At 44.4% G+C, this 15,959-nt stretch overlaps 1 long non-coding RNA gene across 1 annotated transcript; it reads left to right on the top strand.

The window, feature by feature from the left end:
• The first annotated feature begins 960 nt into the window (after positions 1–960).
• On the top strand, positions 961–4,312 carry LOC141098456 (uncharacterized). The gene is made up of 3 exons (XR_012234238.1): positions 961–1,112; positions 2,562–2,675; positions 3,875–4,312. It is a non-coding gene; the product is annotated as an uncharacterized lncRNA (long non-coding RNA).
• The last annotated feature ends 11,647 nt before the right edge of the window (positions 4,313–15,959 follow it).

Genomic DNA, 15,959 nt, shown 5'->3' with positions numbered 1-15,959 from the left:
CCCAAAATGCTGGAAATCTCATATGTTATCCAGTAAATATGCCCCAATACTTGATTTACCTTGCACCTACCTTGGTCCCCTACCCAATAATCTCAGAGTTATGTGGCTTATAGGGAACCTGTTAGCTGATCCATCCCAGCCAAAACCTCAGGTAGTATGAATCAGACCCTGGCTGCCATTTATTTTTCCTTGAATTCTCCAGCAAAACTTTGGTAAAATCCATCAGAATTTTTATGTCAACTAAATTCTTTCCCATCGTATGGTGAAAAATATATTTTTTACCTTCTAAGATAATCATAATATTTTACTTCTACAATTGTAACACTGACCATAAATAACTGCAATGGTTCTTGACCACGTGCTTGTTTGCCCAACAATAATTTCACCAGACTACGTCATAAGCATGCAGGATGGACTTTGGCTAAGCAGGCATGTTTATTCCAACAGAAGAAAAGAGAATTAGGACACCTTTAATGGAAGTTTTACTTAAGAAACCAAAGATTCAGATATGCTGAAATCCTGTGTGCCTGATATTCGTACTCTATGGCGTCAGTATTGGTCATTGATTGTTCCCAACTTAATCGGTAGGCGTTACCAAATTTTATCTAATGTCAGGGCCAGCTACCATTCTTTAAATCCTCTATGCTAAAGACCAATGGCAAAATATGCCCCAACAGTAATAAAGAGCTCTAAATACTAGTCTACAAGGTTTTGCAAAGAGTAGGGCATCAATGACCTGATGATTACCCAAAGTTTTCAGGATTTACTACTTCTTGGCAACAACCAATTGTGTAAAACTTTTCAAAACAGTGGATACATAATTTATGTGAACTACATTAACACCGTCCAAAGCTGCTCCCATTACATCTCTGCTATGTTATTAGACGGATTCCTGTTATTAAGCAATAATCAAGGGAGGCACATGAGAAAAGTAGAAAGCTATAGCTTATTCTGTGGACAACACCCTTGTTTCTCCCATAAAGAAAGGTATAAAAGTGGAATGTCGGTGACAATACAGCAAAGTGACAAGATGCCGTCATTGGGTTACCTGCTGCTGTTATCCTTGGCTGTTGCACTAATATCCCCGTCATCGGGATTTTACAGAAGATCACGTAAGACTTGAGAAAGCAGATACTGCTTCACAGACCTGTCTGTAAATTAGAATTAATAGCAAGTGTTTTATCAGCTGTACAGACCCTGCAAGAATATGTACATGCCCTGTGTAGACTTATGTGTTATACATGTGGTTGTCATGTCTATGAGATGTTCAGATGACGTCCTCTTATCTTGCACTATTTTATTATATTATATTTTTATTGTTTAGGTAAATGGATATAAAATAGTCAAATCTGCATTACTTCAATATTCTATCAATATATTGTATAGTCTATTGTACAAAAGTATCAGGTTTTAAAAATAGAAAAAAAATCTTTTTTTCTGTAGAAACAGCGCCATACTTGTCAATGTGTTGGGAAGGGAGTAGAAGCGCAATACTAGAAAACAGCTCATGAACAAGCTTGACGCTATTTTGGACTTTCATTTTTTCATAAAGTTATGAATTCAAAGTGTTTTTCAGAAATATTGTATTAAATGTTTTATAGCATGAAATACATTAAACATGTATTAGTCATCTTTGGTTTGTTATGCCTTACACCTTTAATCCGTCTTTGGGTTTTGTGCCTTACACCTTTATACCATCTTTGGGTCATTTTTTTTTCCTTGCAGTACTTTTCATAAATTTACTGTAAGTTATTTAGCATGGCTTCTACTGCTCTGATAGGATAATAATTTATAATAACCTTGAAATTTTCATGGAATTCATCTAAAGCCACCATGATTTCATCTCCATGGTTCCATGATCTGCTTCCAACACCAACAAATGGTGGTCAATGATGACATCTTATCAGATGATCATTGCAATAAATTACTTGTCATGGCAATAGAGTTTGGCAAAGTTCTTGTATCCATTGGGTTCCCAGAAACTAGGTAAGTGACCCTGAATGTGGTAAGAAATATATGTATTAACAAGGGCGGGAGATAGCTATCGAGGCTTAACAGAACATATGTCTATATAGGAAAATAGATCTCTCTCTCCAGGCTGTAACAAGACACTATTTTAAAATCTATCCAATGTTCAAAAATATTAATCACTAAAGACTTGGTTCCAGGTTTCAGAATTTTGAGGGCCTTGCTCTAAAGAGTCCAAAATGTACTTTTGAAATAGTCAACATTAAACATTAAAATCTAAGTGAAAAGCATACATCATATTTGACATATGTTGGAGGCTTTCAATCAGGAAGTTATGGGTTATAGTCATGCCCCCTTTAGCAGTTACACCCTATAATTCTCTACCCCCTCCAAATCTTGGTTCCATCTCAACAAGGAGTTGAGGCACAAGAAACCTTTCTAGAATCAGATTTCCAAAATGTATTGGTGGGACACAGATTTAATGACTCTTTTGGGAGGTGCAAGTATAGCATGTATTAACAAAGAACACTTTATACATTTTGATACAAATTGATGGGCAACCATAGAATACAACATTTTTCTTTCTGTTGCAGAATGTCCCAACACAGTGAACAGCTGTCAGAAACTAACTCCATGCAGGGCAAATTCTGACTGCGGAAGCACCGAGAGTTGTTGTAGTAGTGGATGTGGTCTTCGATGTATTAATAGTAAGTGCTTATCTTCTAGACAATTAGATAATTGTCCCCTCAAATAATAAAGTGTTATTCCAACCTTTAAAAGTTAGTGCCTATTCTGATAGCTAATGTTCAACTGCTGGGACTTGCACTGTTCCCAACAACACTGCTCCTCAGAGCTTGGCTTTTTCCAGAAGTCCCACAGAGACTGAAAGAAGACAGGACTCCACTGGGATGCTCCTCTAGTGCGTCCTTTGACATAGTGGCATTGTTTTCTCTAGCACTATGTATATTAGCTCTATTCAGAATGAAATAACCTATTTTGTAATGACCACTTAGGAGAGGTAACTACTAGTGATAAGAGAGTCTACTGATTCAAATTCAGCAGTTTGGTCAAATTTGGTCAGGGAATTTGATTTTCATCAAAGTTAATCAATGTAAATCGAATTATCCCAATTAAGCTCTAAGGTCCTTTTAGACCCAAGAACATAAAAAATGTAGGGTGAATGTAAAATCAGTACTCATCTGGCTGATCACTGGTCCCCAATGCAGTCCTCTATGAAGCACACCCAGGCTCTTCTTTCCTTCGTCACAATGTGCAACATCCTCTTCACCATCTTCTTCTCTAGACCCGGCACGTTTAAAATTTCAGATGTCATGATGTACTCCATCCCAATCTTTGACTATGCCAAAAGTTGCACATGTTGTGACATCAGAGCCCTACTTCGCACCAGATGCTCTGGTGCAGAATGAAGATTGCAGAATAAGACATTGCGGGCAATACCCAAAAAGAGGAGGGCAGATAGAGTTTTGCAGAGGACTGGATAGGGCCTATAGCAATGAGACATATGAGCCCACTACAAAACAGTAACCTGCCAGCCTGCCAGTTGCACATAAAAATTGCATTCAGAAGTCAAATTTTTTTGAAAAATGTTAAGTCAATTCAACTGTTTAACCCATCTGTAGTGGTTACCCTTTAAGTCAATGCCAAACCTTTCTTTTGAGCCTTCGATAAATGTTAGGCCAAAAACTGCTACAGACAGCCTTTTTTATTTTTTTGTTTGTTTGTATAATGGATTAGAGTTGGATTGGAGGATTTCTCCAGTAGGTAATCTGCCATATGTATACACAAGTAGAGGAATATACTAATCTATCATGTTAGAGTTTCTGAATTGAAAGAGCTAGACCAACTCAATTTTTCTCTTTAATTTCCTTTTTCTTTTTTCCACAAGAATTTTTCAATTTCTTCGAAAATTTATTTTCATGCGGAGGAGGAGGCTGTGGACAATCAAACAGCGGATGTTCAAGCGGTGGATGTGGACAATCTAGTGGACAATATGGACAATATGGTGGACAATATGGAGGATTTTTGGGGAAGAAAAAGAAATAAGCTTATTTTGAACAATTTTAGAAAAGTATTAAATATATACAATTTTTAATTCTTATCACTAAAATATTTTTATGTTCTGCAAAACCATTTAACATCTAAAAATAGCATTGCAATTTCCTTTCTATCCAGAAAATTTTAAACATTTTTCAAAAATAATATACATTCCATATTGATATATTAAATAAACAAATGTTTTTTTTCTACATTTAGGAAAATATCTGGTTACTCTGCATTCATTTGTACAAATAAAGTTGCTGACTTGCTCAGTACAAGATACTTATTTTCGTTTTGCAGTAAATTTTGGGACAAATCTACAAAATGCTAAAATATGAAAAAATTAAACATGAAAACCTAAGGTTAGATGTGCAACAGTTTATACAAGAATTTATATAAATTATTACTTTGAGGTGATGCCTCTGGAGATGGGTGGACTGATTCTCAGGACTCCTATCCACCGGCTATATCAGTACAGACAGGTTTAGCAGGAAACTGGTAGAAAAGTAATGTTTCACAAGAAGCCTGATAGTAGGGATGAGCGACTTTGCCTTTTTTCGGGTCAAGTCGGGTTTCATGAAACCCGACTTTCTCAAAAGTCGGGTCGAACGCAATCGGCCGATTATCGTGAAAAGTCGAAGGCCGACTGAAACACGAAACCCAATGCAAGTCAATGGGGAACCAAGGTCGGCAGTGAGTGGAGGACAGGAAACACACCTACAGTGCCCATTTTAATGCCAAAAACATCAATTCTTATTACTTAAGCTTGTCAACCTTAATTTACTTTATAATAATAGTTAGGCATTGAAAACTGGGGGTTATTTGGCTAAAGTAGTGGGCGGGAGAGGGCTGGCTCCAGATTTTCGTGGGCCAGGGCCAAAGAGTGTCACTGGACTCCTTTAACACATGCCACAATTCATGATCCTCTGATACGGCAGAGAAATAGCGGTATAGTACAATGAAAAATACTTCACTGCTTACATCTCATGACTGATATCCATTTTAAATTCTCCAATAGCTCCAAAAGCGGACAGTATATTACTCCATACAGTATTATGGCCACCGCATAGTGCGCTATACAGAGTAATGGCCCATATATTTCTCCATACAGAATCATTTGTCCCATATAATGTTCCACACAGTATATGATGAGCGCCACATAATGCTACAGTATATGTTGGTCCCCATGGATGAAGCTCCACTGTCTTAAGGGCCCAAATAATGCTCCATATATAATGGGCCCCATTTCTAATGCTCCAGTTTACAATGGGCCTTGTAAATGCTGCTCCAGTGTCTGATGTCCACCTTTGGAATGCTCCAGTGTATGGTGGGCCTCATATATCATTCTCCAGAGTATAGTGCTCCCCAAAAATTGCTGTCCCAAAATTGAAAGCAATTAAATAAGTCTCCTCGCTAGGGAATCCCTGTACTAGTCTGGACTCCTCGTCATCCCCATCTTCCATCTCACTGCACTTGGACTGTTTATACAGAGGGCATACAGACGTGATGTCATCATTCTCTCTGACCAGAATGTCACTGTCAGGAAACGCGGAAGATGTCATGGCGGTGGAGCAGGGAGAGGTAAGTATTTCAACTTTGCAAGTGCTGTGATCCTGAGCAAGCAGGGGGGGCCCACTCATGGCCGGCGGTACTGGCACAGGGCCCCTCATAGTACGCCAGTGTGTCTGACAGCGGGTGTGCACCCCCACCTTCAGAGACACTTGATTGTACTATGAGGGACCCTGTGCCAGTGCCGTTGCCCAAGAGTGGGTCCACCCACCTGTGCAGAGCAACGGCACTCGCACGGGTGCGTGCGCCAGGTGGTGACCCCGGCCTTGTGGGGGGAGGCAGCCCAGTTAGGGAGGTGGAAAAAATGGCATATGTTATGTTGGACATTCAGCAGCTGCAAATGGAGTCATTGGAGAAGTCCACGGAAAAGGAGGACAAAAGCGAGCCATTTTTCTGGCAACCTACGTGTAAGCAGGGGAGGGTGGGACAAAATTCTTTGAAACCCATGCATGGTTCATTTTAATGAAGGTTAGATCATCAACATTTTGGGTCGACAGACGGGTCCTTTTTTCTGTCAGGATTGATCCAGCAGCACTGAAGACTCTTTCAGATAACACACTAGCAGCAGGGCAAGCGAGCTCCTGTAAGGCATATTGTGCCAATTCAGGCCAGGTGTCAAGTTTACTGGCCCAATAGTCAAAGGGGAATGACCGGTGAGGGAGAACATCGATATGGGAGGAGAAGTAGTTTGTAACCATAGTTGACAACTGCTGTCTCCTGTCACTTTCAATCGATGCAGTATTACCAGTCGTGTGAGCGGTACTTGAAAAATCAGTCCACAACATGGTCATGAAACCCCTGTGTCCAACGCCACTTTGGCTGTGTGCACCACGAACACCTCTTCCATGTTGCCCCCTACGGCTCGTGGGAGAAACATCACCGCCGCTGTGTGCTGGGAAAGCCTCAAACAAATGGTTTACCAGAGTTGCTTGTTTGTTAGCCAATATTAGCTCTAGGTTCACCTGTGGCATGATGTTTTGGAATTTGCCTTTATAGCGTGGATCCAGGATGCTGGCCAACCAGGAGTCATCATCGTTCATCATTTTGGCAATGCAGGGGTCCCTTTTTAGGATCTGCAAGGCATAATCAGACATGTGGGCCAATGTTCCAGGTGTCAATGATGCACTGCGAGTGCTGGGTGGAGGAGCACTTTCTGGCAAATCAACATCCCTCCAGTCACGCTCAAACCCTGTACCTACCATGCCACACCAACATTTTGTCTTGTCCCACGAGAAGCATCCTCCTCCCCTAAATAATTATCCCCATCATCATCCTCCTCCTCTTCTTCCTCCACCTCGTCCACGAGACTTCCCTGAGCAGACAATGGCTGTCTGTCATCAAGGCTTCCCTCCTCCTCTTCCTCCTCGGCTGCAGACGCCTGCTCCTTAATGTGCGTCAAAGTTTGCATGAGCAGACGCATAAGTGGGATGCTCATGCTTATGATGGCGTCGTCTGCGCTTACCAGCCGTATGAATTCCTCAAAACACTGAAGGACTTTACAGAGGTCTTTCAGCTTCGACCACTGCACACCAGACAACTCCATGCCTGCCCGCAAACTGCCTGACCGTGTATACTCCCACAAATGAATTACAGCCTGCCTCTGTTCGCACAGCCTCTGAACCATGTGCAGAGTGGAGTTCCACTTTGTTGCAACGTCGATAATTAGGCGGTGCTTGGGAAGATGGAGCAATCGCTGCAGCTTCTGCATACGACTGGAGTGTACGGGCGACCGGCGGATGTGCGAGCACAGTCTTAGCACCTTATGGAGCAGGGGTGTTAACTCCGGATAATTATTGAGGAAGCACTGCACCACCAGGTTCAAGGTGTGAGCCAGGCAAGGTATGTGTCTGAGGTTTGAAAGGGCTATGGCTGCCACAAAATTCCGGCCGCTATCACTAACTACTTTGCCTGCCTCAAGATGTAGACTGCCCAGCCATGACTCAGTTTGTTGCTGCAAGTAGTCGGCCAGTACCTCCGCGGTGTGTCTGTTGTCGCCCAAACACATCATCTTCAACACAGCCTGCTGATGCTTACCACTAACTGTTCGATAGTGGGACACCTCGCGTGCAACACTGGCAGCTGCAGATGGAGTGCTCGTGCGACTGCGCTCTGTGGACGAGCTTTCGCTTTTGGAGGAGGAGGATGAGGGTCGAATGCCTACAGCCAACTGTTTCCAATACCGTGGGCTAGGCCTTACTGTCCCTCCGCCGCTGTCCCCTGTGGACCCTGCATCCACCACATTAACCCAGTGCGCAGTGATGGACACGTAACGGCCCTGGCCATGCCTACTGGACCATGCATCTGTTGTGAGGTGCACCTTTCCACTCACTGATTGCTTGAGTGCATGGACAATGCGGTCTTTCACATGCACGTGGAGGGCTGGGATGGCTTTTCGCGAAAAGAAATGCCAACTGGGTAGGTCATAGCGTGGTACTGCTTAGGCCATGAGCTCACGGAAAGCTTTGCTTTCAACCAACCGGTAGGGCATCATCTCTAATAAGATTAGTTTGGCAATGTGGGCGTTCAAACCCAGTGTACACGGATGAGAGGATGAGTACTTTCTTGTCCTACTCAGAGTCTCTGGTAGGGTGAGCTGGACTTGAGAGCTGCATATGATGGAACTAGCGGTGGACATGGCGGACTGAGAGAGGGTTGGTGATGGTGTTGGTGTTGTTGCTGATGGCCTAGATTCAGTCTTTCGTAGCAATAACATTGTGATTCCATGACTGATTTGCCCTTGCGACGACACCTCGACATTTGCTGCTGGTGGTGTGCTAACTGGTGGGCTTACAGTGCGGGAAGCGATGTAGCGTTGCTGACTACCTTCATTCGGAGCAGGTGCACATGTGATACGTGAGGTTTGGTAGTCCGTCCACGCTTGCAAGTGCATGGTGGTTAAATGTCTAAGCATGCACCAACTGGTATTCAAATTTCTCAGATTTTTCCCTCGGCTAAAGGTCTTCGCGCACATCATACAGATAACCTTTGCCTGATCATTAGGATTTTGTTCAAAAAAGTACCACACTGCACTCTTCCTACTATGGAAGACATTTTGAGGCCTTGCACGCTGTGCTAATTTGACCGTCTGGCCAAGCTGTCCTGCAACTCTTTTGGTTTTTGTAACCCGTTTTTGGACTGCTACGGTCCTGCCAGATAACAGCTGTTGCGATGTTGTTACCTGCTGCGGATCCTCCTCCTCCTCTTCTGAGCTTTTGGTAGCCGCACCCTCTTCCCCAATGGATGCCAATCTGGGTCAACAACTTCCTCTGTGTCACCATGTAAGGTGGTATAGTATGCGGGAAGGGGCATCTGAGTTTCATCAGGGTCTGATTCTGGATAATTTAGTGCTCTGAGTGAAAGTACGAGCCGAAAAATCTAGCAGTGGCTGTGCATCAGTGCACTCCATGTCAGATTCATCTTGGACTGGGGAATTCACGATTTGACTTGATAACCCAGACATGGTATGTGAAAAGAGCTCCATGGAGTAATCTGTAGTGTGGCCTGCCGCATCCTTCACTTTTGGTAGGGGTGAAGGACACAAGGAAAGGTGTTGTTCCTGAAACTTCAGAAGAGGAGGCGAGAGAGCTGAAGGCTGTGTCAGCAATGTAAGCCAAAACTTGTTCCTGAAGCTCCAACTTTAAAAGCGGTTTACCTACTCCCAGAAAAGGGAGGCTTCGAGGCCTTGTGGAGCCAGACGATGACGCAGGCTCAACACCTCCTGCCTTAGGTGCTATTGTGCTTTTGCCACTTCCAACAGATGCACCACCAACACCACCACCATCAGGACCAGCTGGCAACCCCCGCCCACTTCCACCATACTTCCTCATTTTTGAGAAAATGTACCCAAAATACCACCAGCTATATGGTACTGTAAAACAAGGTAGAAGGTGTTTATAGTATTGGTGAGAATTTGAATCTCACTAGAGATTTGAGGACGCTGAACTATTGTCTTAGGCCCAGTAGAGATTACACCTCATTGTAACAGGCTGAAATTGGATGGTGTATGACAAGGTGAAGGGTGTATATAGTATTGGTGAGAATTTGAATCTCACTAGAGACATGAGGACGCTGAACTATTGTCTCAGGCCCAGTAGAGATTACACCTCAACGTAACAGGCTGAAATTGGATGGTGTATGACAAGGTGGAGGGTGTATATAGTATTGGTGAGAATTTGGATCTCACTAGAGATATTAGGAGGCTGACAATGATGCTCTCAGTCCAAGTATGGATGCAGGCAGCCTAATAAGCAGGACTGCTGCACACAAAAGGGTGGAAAATTGAACGCTTGGTAACTGTGCAGAAAAGGGGAAGAAAAGTATTTTTTTTTAGCCTTTAAAAAAGCAGTTTGCACAGCAGTGTGCAAACAGCAACGCAGCTATCAGGGAGCCTTATAAGGCAGCCTAATAACCAACAGACCTGATGCACAAAAAAAATAGCCTCCCCTGTCACTGCACACAAACTGTTGTGTTGTACAGTGGAAATCGCTAACAGCAGAAGCAGTTTTTTGGTTCTTCTTCCCTGCCTAACGCTCTCCCTTATTCTGAATCAGCAGCAGCAACCTCTCCCTAATGCTAAGATCGGCAAAAGTAAGATGGCGGTCAGTGTGCACGACCTTTTATAGCCCCTGTAACGCCACACAAAGCCAGCCAATCACTTGCATTCCCTTCTCAAAGATGGTGGTGACCGATGCCTATGTCATCGCGTTGCCCACAGTGTGCGTCCTCCATCATTGGCTGAAAAAGGGCACTGGAAGCATCATTTGAAACGCGACTTTGGCACTCGGGTCGCCGACCTCGTGGCCGACCTCACGCTATGGTCGGGTTTCGTTTCATGAAACCCGACTTCAGCGAAAGTCGTCGACTTTTGAATTTGACCGACCCATTTCGCTCAACTCTACCTGTTAGACATCTTTTTTTAGCCTCCCTTATAACATGCCTTGTAGTGTAGACCAGGTCTAAAACTTTCTCATTGGTAAATTAAAATCTGTTTAGTTGGGAGGGAACAAAAGTTGAATCCTTATAGTATAGTGTGAAGTCAAAGTCTGGGGAAAGTCATGTGGTGTAAAAACTTCTTCTGTCATGGTACAGAAGGAGAGGGGACCTTGCCCTCCAGGGCTTAGAATTTACAGTACAAAACAGAGGAGACAGTAGGTCATGGATTGAATCAACTTAGGTGGTAATGAAGGTGGCAGGAGAGTTATGAAAGATTTTTGGTGTTTCTGAAGAGATGAAATTTTTGGGGGGTTATGTTTAAAAGCTTTAATCATGATGAGCAATCTTGATGTACTAAGGTAGTGACTTCCATAGTATAGAGGATGCTCAGGAGAAAGCTTGGAGACAATTCTGAGCTAGAAGACAAATGGATAGTGGATAGTGAAGAAGGATGTCTAGAGAGGAATGAAGATTACTTGTAGGGAGTGTGGTAGATTGGCTCACTTGGCTGCTCATAGGGTAGACATAGGAACGAGGTCACTTTACATTTTTCACTGGTTTATTGAGGTACAGGATAAACCAGGGCAGGGTTAGCAACTTTAACACGGACTTTCTGGTCTAATGGGAAAGCAAAACAAAGCAAATGGCACAGTTCCTGTTGCTGCGGGGATCCGCCAATTCAGGAAACAAACAAAAAAGTTCAACTTTCCTTATAATAATAATATAATAATAAATTTTATTTCTATAGCGGCGACATATTCCGCAGCACTTTACATTTCAGAGGGGACTTGCACAGACGATAGACATTACAGCATAACAATAATCACATAGATCATAACAGATACCAAGAGGAATGAGGGCCCTGCTCGCAAGTTTACAATCTATGAGGGAAAAAGGGGAGACACAAAAGGTGCGTGGTAACCATTGCCCTGATTGTTTGGACCAGCCATAATGTTAAGTGTGTAACAGTATGGACACAGATGGCTAATAGATGCATAAGGCATGTGGGAACATGATATGGGGAACCTGGTTATGGTAAAACTTTTGACTGTGCCTTATCCTCAAACACAACTCTGGAGCTTCCATTTCACATCTGAATAAGGCTACTTTCACACATCAGGTTTTCGGCGTCAGGCGCGATCCGGCGTCGTGCCGGAACGCCGGATCCGGCAAATGTTTCGTAAAACCGGATGTGACGGATCCGGTTTTCTGCCGGATCCGTCTTTTTCTTGACAGACAAAACCGGATCCGTCTCATCCGGTACATCCGTTTTTCTATCCGTTTTTCGACGGATTACGCCGGATCCGGTTTTTAAAATTGACCCTTGTGGCCTTCCGAACGGGATTGGCTACTGGAAAACTATATATAGCATGTTCCTACAGCCCTTCCTTGACAGGTTGTAGAGGAGAAAGTGCAGGTTGGAGAGAAGAGCAAGTTACTGGCGAAGATGGATGTTGTCATTGGAAATATTACCACTAGAAGTTCTGTGACGGTTTCAGTAATGAGGGACAATTTTGCACTATACTTTATGTCACCTCAAGGCAGAGTACACTGGCAGGATGACAGAGTGTGAAAGATTTGTGCCCTAACCAAACTTGTGTACCTTCTGGACCAACAGTATATACCTTTGCCAACCAAAGTTGGCTATCTTGTCATGGTCTTACTATTTTTAGCTTTAGGCCACAGGTGTGTACCTGGTTGTGTTTTATGCAAAGTATTTCACCTTTTAACAAAAGTTGTGTACATTGTTAGGAAATCACCAACAATAAACACAACTTTTTAGGTGAAATACTTTGCTTCAAACACAACCAGGAACACAACTGTGGCAAAAAGCTAAAATTTACCCACAGTTATATACCTGGTTTTGAATACCTTTTTACCTTTGAAATACCCTGTATTTAACCTTTTTTTAAACATAGTTCGCCGCAGAAAGAAATGACAGACAACCATTGTGAAACGATAATTTAACTTTTATTTAAAATTTTTTTTTTTTTTTGTAAAATGTTTTTAAAGTGCAAAAAACTTTTTTAATAAAGGTTTTAAACCCAATGGGCATTTTTATTAAAAAACACACATTACAAATCTGTGTAGTGTGGGGTGGAAATACTGCTGGAGGGGCTGCGGGACACTTCGACACTGGGTGTGTGGAGAGAGGACTGGGATCGTGGTGGGGAAGGAACAGTTAGAGGTGAAGGTGTGGAAAAAGCTACAGAATGGGTGGACATGTGGGAGGCAGAAGAGGTGGTGGGCGGTGGAGTGGAGGGTTGGGCAGGGACTGTAGGAGCAGATGATGTTGATGGAAAGTTGTATGGGGAAGGAGTTTGGTACGGGGAAGGAGTTTGGTACGGGTAAGGAGTTTGGGACGGGGCAGGTTGCTGGAAGTGGGGAGATGTCTGGTACTGGGGAGGTTGCTGGTATGTAATAGGAGGGGGAGGATGGAAAGTGGCTGGAGGGGGTGCAGATGTAATAGGAGGGGGAGGATGGAAAGTGGCTGGAGGGGGTGCAGATGTAATAGGAGGGGGAGGATGGAAAGTGGCTGGAGGGGGTGCAGGTGGAGGAACTACAGTGGTGGGAGGTGGAGGTTGGGAGGTAACCTGCTGTAGAGCACCGTGGCACGAATGCATTACATGCATCTGCTGGGTTGGAGATAGTGTTGCCATGCGCTCCACAACAGACCTGAAAAAGGTGTGGTTTGGCGAAGATCTTGCTTCTGAATGCATGGTTTGCAGAAGTGTCTTCACCTCCAGAATGCTGGAGTTGATCTGCTGAAAGCCTGTGGAGATTTGCTCTGACAAGACTTTTAGACAGTTCTGGAAAGATGCATTCAGATGCAAGAACTCTTGCGCATAACTCTTTTCCTGACCCCTCTGCCGCTGTCGCCCAGTAGCCGCAGGTGTACTAGAGGTGGCAGGGGCAGAAGGGTGGGGTAAAGGGAAAGCGATCTCCTCACCAGCAGCTTCATGTAATGTAGGCGGCCACGATGCTCCTGTGCTGGTGGATGGGACAGATGGGTCGAATGTGTGGGAAGGCTGGGAAGGTGCAGATGTACCGGGGCGGTCGAAGTGTCCCTCGGTGCCGGTCTCCTCAGGGATCGCCTCAGAAGGGTCCAATCGTGCAGGCTCCCGAGTGCTGCTCACCGTGCTGTGGAATAAAGAGAAAAAAAAACAATTAAAATAGTGACATGGTATGGCCCTGGCTGAAAAAAAAAAGTTACATCTAAACATTTTTTTGTCACATGTGGTGTGTAATATTTACCTTCTGGTGAGCATTGTCTCCCGGACGAACGACAGGGCTTGTGCGTACTTGTACTTGCTCCTGCGTCCTCCAGATCCACTCGGGGCCCGCATCTCTTTATTGAACTCCTTCTTGAAACGATCCCTCACAGACCGCCACCGATTCACAATTCTGTTCCCTGAAACGAGAAAGGAGTGGTTAGTATACAACATCAGTGTTTCACAAACTCCAGTCCTCATGGTCCCCAGGGGTCATGTTTTCAGGATTTCCATAGTAAATAGAAATCCTGAACACATGATCCGTGGGGACCACGAGGACTGGAGTTCGGGAAACACTGGTTTACATCAAGCAACCGGTACTGTATATACTTACGCTCTTTAATCTGGGCCCGAACATCGAGGTCCTCCCAGCGGCCCACAAGGAGTGAACAGATTTCCTCCCAGAGTCGTCGGGTAACGATAAGGTCAGCGTGGCGGCGGTCAGCCATATTCCAGAGCGGCTCCCTTTCTCTGACGAGATCGATGAGGTGGTCCACATCGAGTCCTCCATCCTCACCGTCAGAGTCGGGAGCACGCTGTGAAGGCTGTTAAAGAAAAAGACAAAAATAACATAATTAGCCTCCACAAAAGAAATGAAATAAAAAGTGCAAAAAAACAAAGCAAAAATATTTATACTTACACGCTGGTGACCGCCGCGTTGCTGTCGCCGACGACCCTGGGAGGCACTGCGAGGACCTCTTGGCCGAGCACCAGATTGGGAAGACTAGAGAAGAAAACAAAAAATGTTATGTCTTTGGATGTAGGCATTTGTTTGCTGTGTGTGGTCTGCAGAACATTGTTTTCTATGTGTTGTGTGTAGTGTGATGTTGTGTTTCTGCGTTTGATGCAAAAAACTTACCAATTGTGAGCCCACTCCAGGTGTCTGTCCACCCCTTCCTTCTTCTTCTGGGAGCTCCTCTTCATCTTGTGATTCCTGTTTTGAAATAAAAGGCAATGAATAGACATATATTACAGAGATGATGGATTTTGGAAATAAAAACTTACCGTCAAACGCTGACGATGCGAGGGAGGGCTCCCAGAAGAAGATGTGCTGTCCTGTTGATGGCCAGACTCCATGGCTGTGGGTATTGCTGCTGCTGTTGCTGCTGCCAGTGATGCCATTTCTGCTGCTGCTGCTGCATCTCTTTGGCGGCTGTTGAATAAAGAGAAACAAAGGGCCAATGAATATCTTGATATTCCATGGCCCTAGTTTGGAGGAATGGGGGATTTGATAATTACGGTCTCTCATCTGCTGCTGGACTCCCCTCCTCAGCATGTTCCATTTGCTGCTCCATTTGGGGTGGTGGTGGTGCTGATGGTGCTGCAGATGTCTGCTGCCTTCTCCTGGTTCTTGGCTTGGGTGGCATGTTGGGTGTGGCTGTGGGTCCCACTGTCTTGCTTTTATATATGTCTTGTGGGCAGAGCTACTGAGCATGCTCAGACCAAAAAAACCGGATCCGGCGCATTGCGGCGCTCATAGGCTTTCATTGTGTGAAAAAGCCGGACGCGCCGGATCCGGCGTGTCCGGCTTTTTCGCCGGAGACAAAAAACGTTACAGTAGCCGTTTTTTCCAGATGCCGGATCGCGACACATTGCCGGATCCGGCGAAAACCGGATGAAACGCATGGCCATCCGGCGCGATCCGGCGCAAATGCAAGTCAATGGGGGGGAAACCGGATCCGGCATTGCATTTCGCCGGATCCGGTTTCTGTCAAAAGCGCCGGATCGCGCCTGACGGCGAAAACCTGATGTGTGAAAGAGGCCTAAGCCAGAAGGCTGTGTATTTATCTTCTGGACTCCACCATGGGGTGGAGATATGGTAAGCAGCCTCCCACCCACTCATCAGATGTTCAATAAACCTAGTCCTAATCATGGCTAATTCACCCCTCTCAGCACTAAGTGGGCTGGAACATTTTCCTAAATTCATACCACTGAAGCTAATATCCTCAGTGATACATATCTTCCCTCCAGTACTTTACCAGTGACTTTATCACAGGAGGTATCGGAAGATTAAATCAGAGATGTACTGTATGTAGGGGACAGGAAATGGATGGTCTTACATGTACTTGATGCCCTTTCACGATGTGGCATACCTTGAAATACAAGAGGTTGGGATATACCTCAAATAGGTAACTGCCATATGCTTGCTAACACTTAGAA

Source organism: Dendrobates tinctorius, unplaced genomic scaffold, assembly GCF_039654945.1.
Source record: "Dendrobates tinctorius isolate UK_male_01 unplaced genomic scaffold, ASM3965494v1 ptg000092l, whole genome shotgun sequence".
NCBI classification, from domain to species: domain Eukaryota; kingdom Metazoa; phylum Chordata; class Amphibia; order Anura; family Dendrobatidae; genus Dendrobates; species Dendrobates tinctorius.
The sequence above is the reverse complement of the archived record's forward strand: the minus strand, read 5'-3'. Positions and strand labels throughout refer to the sequence as shown.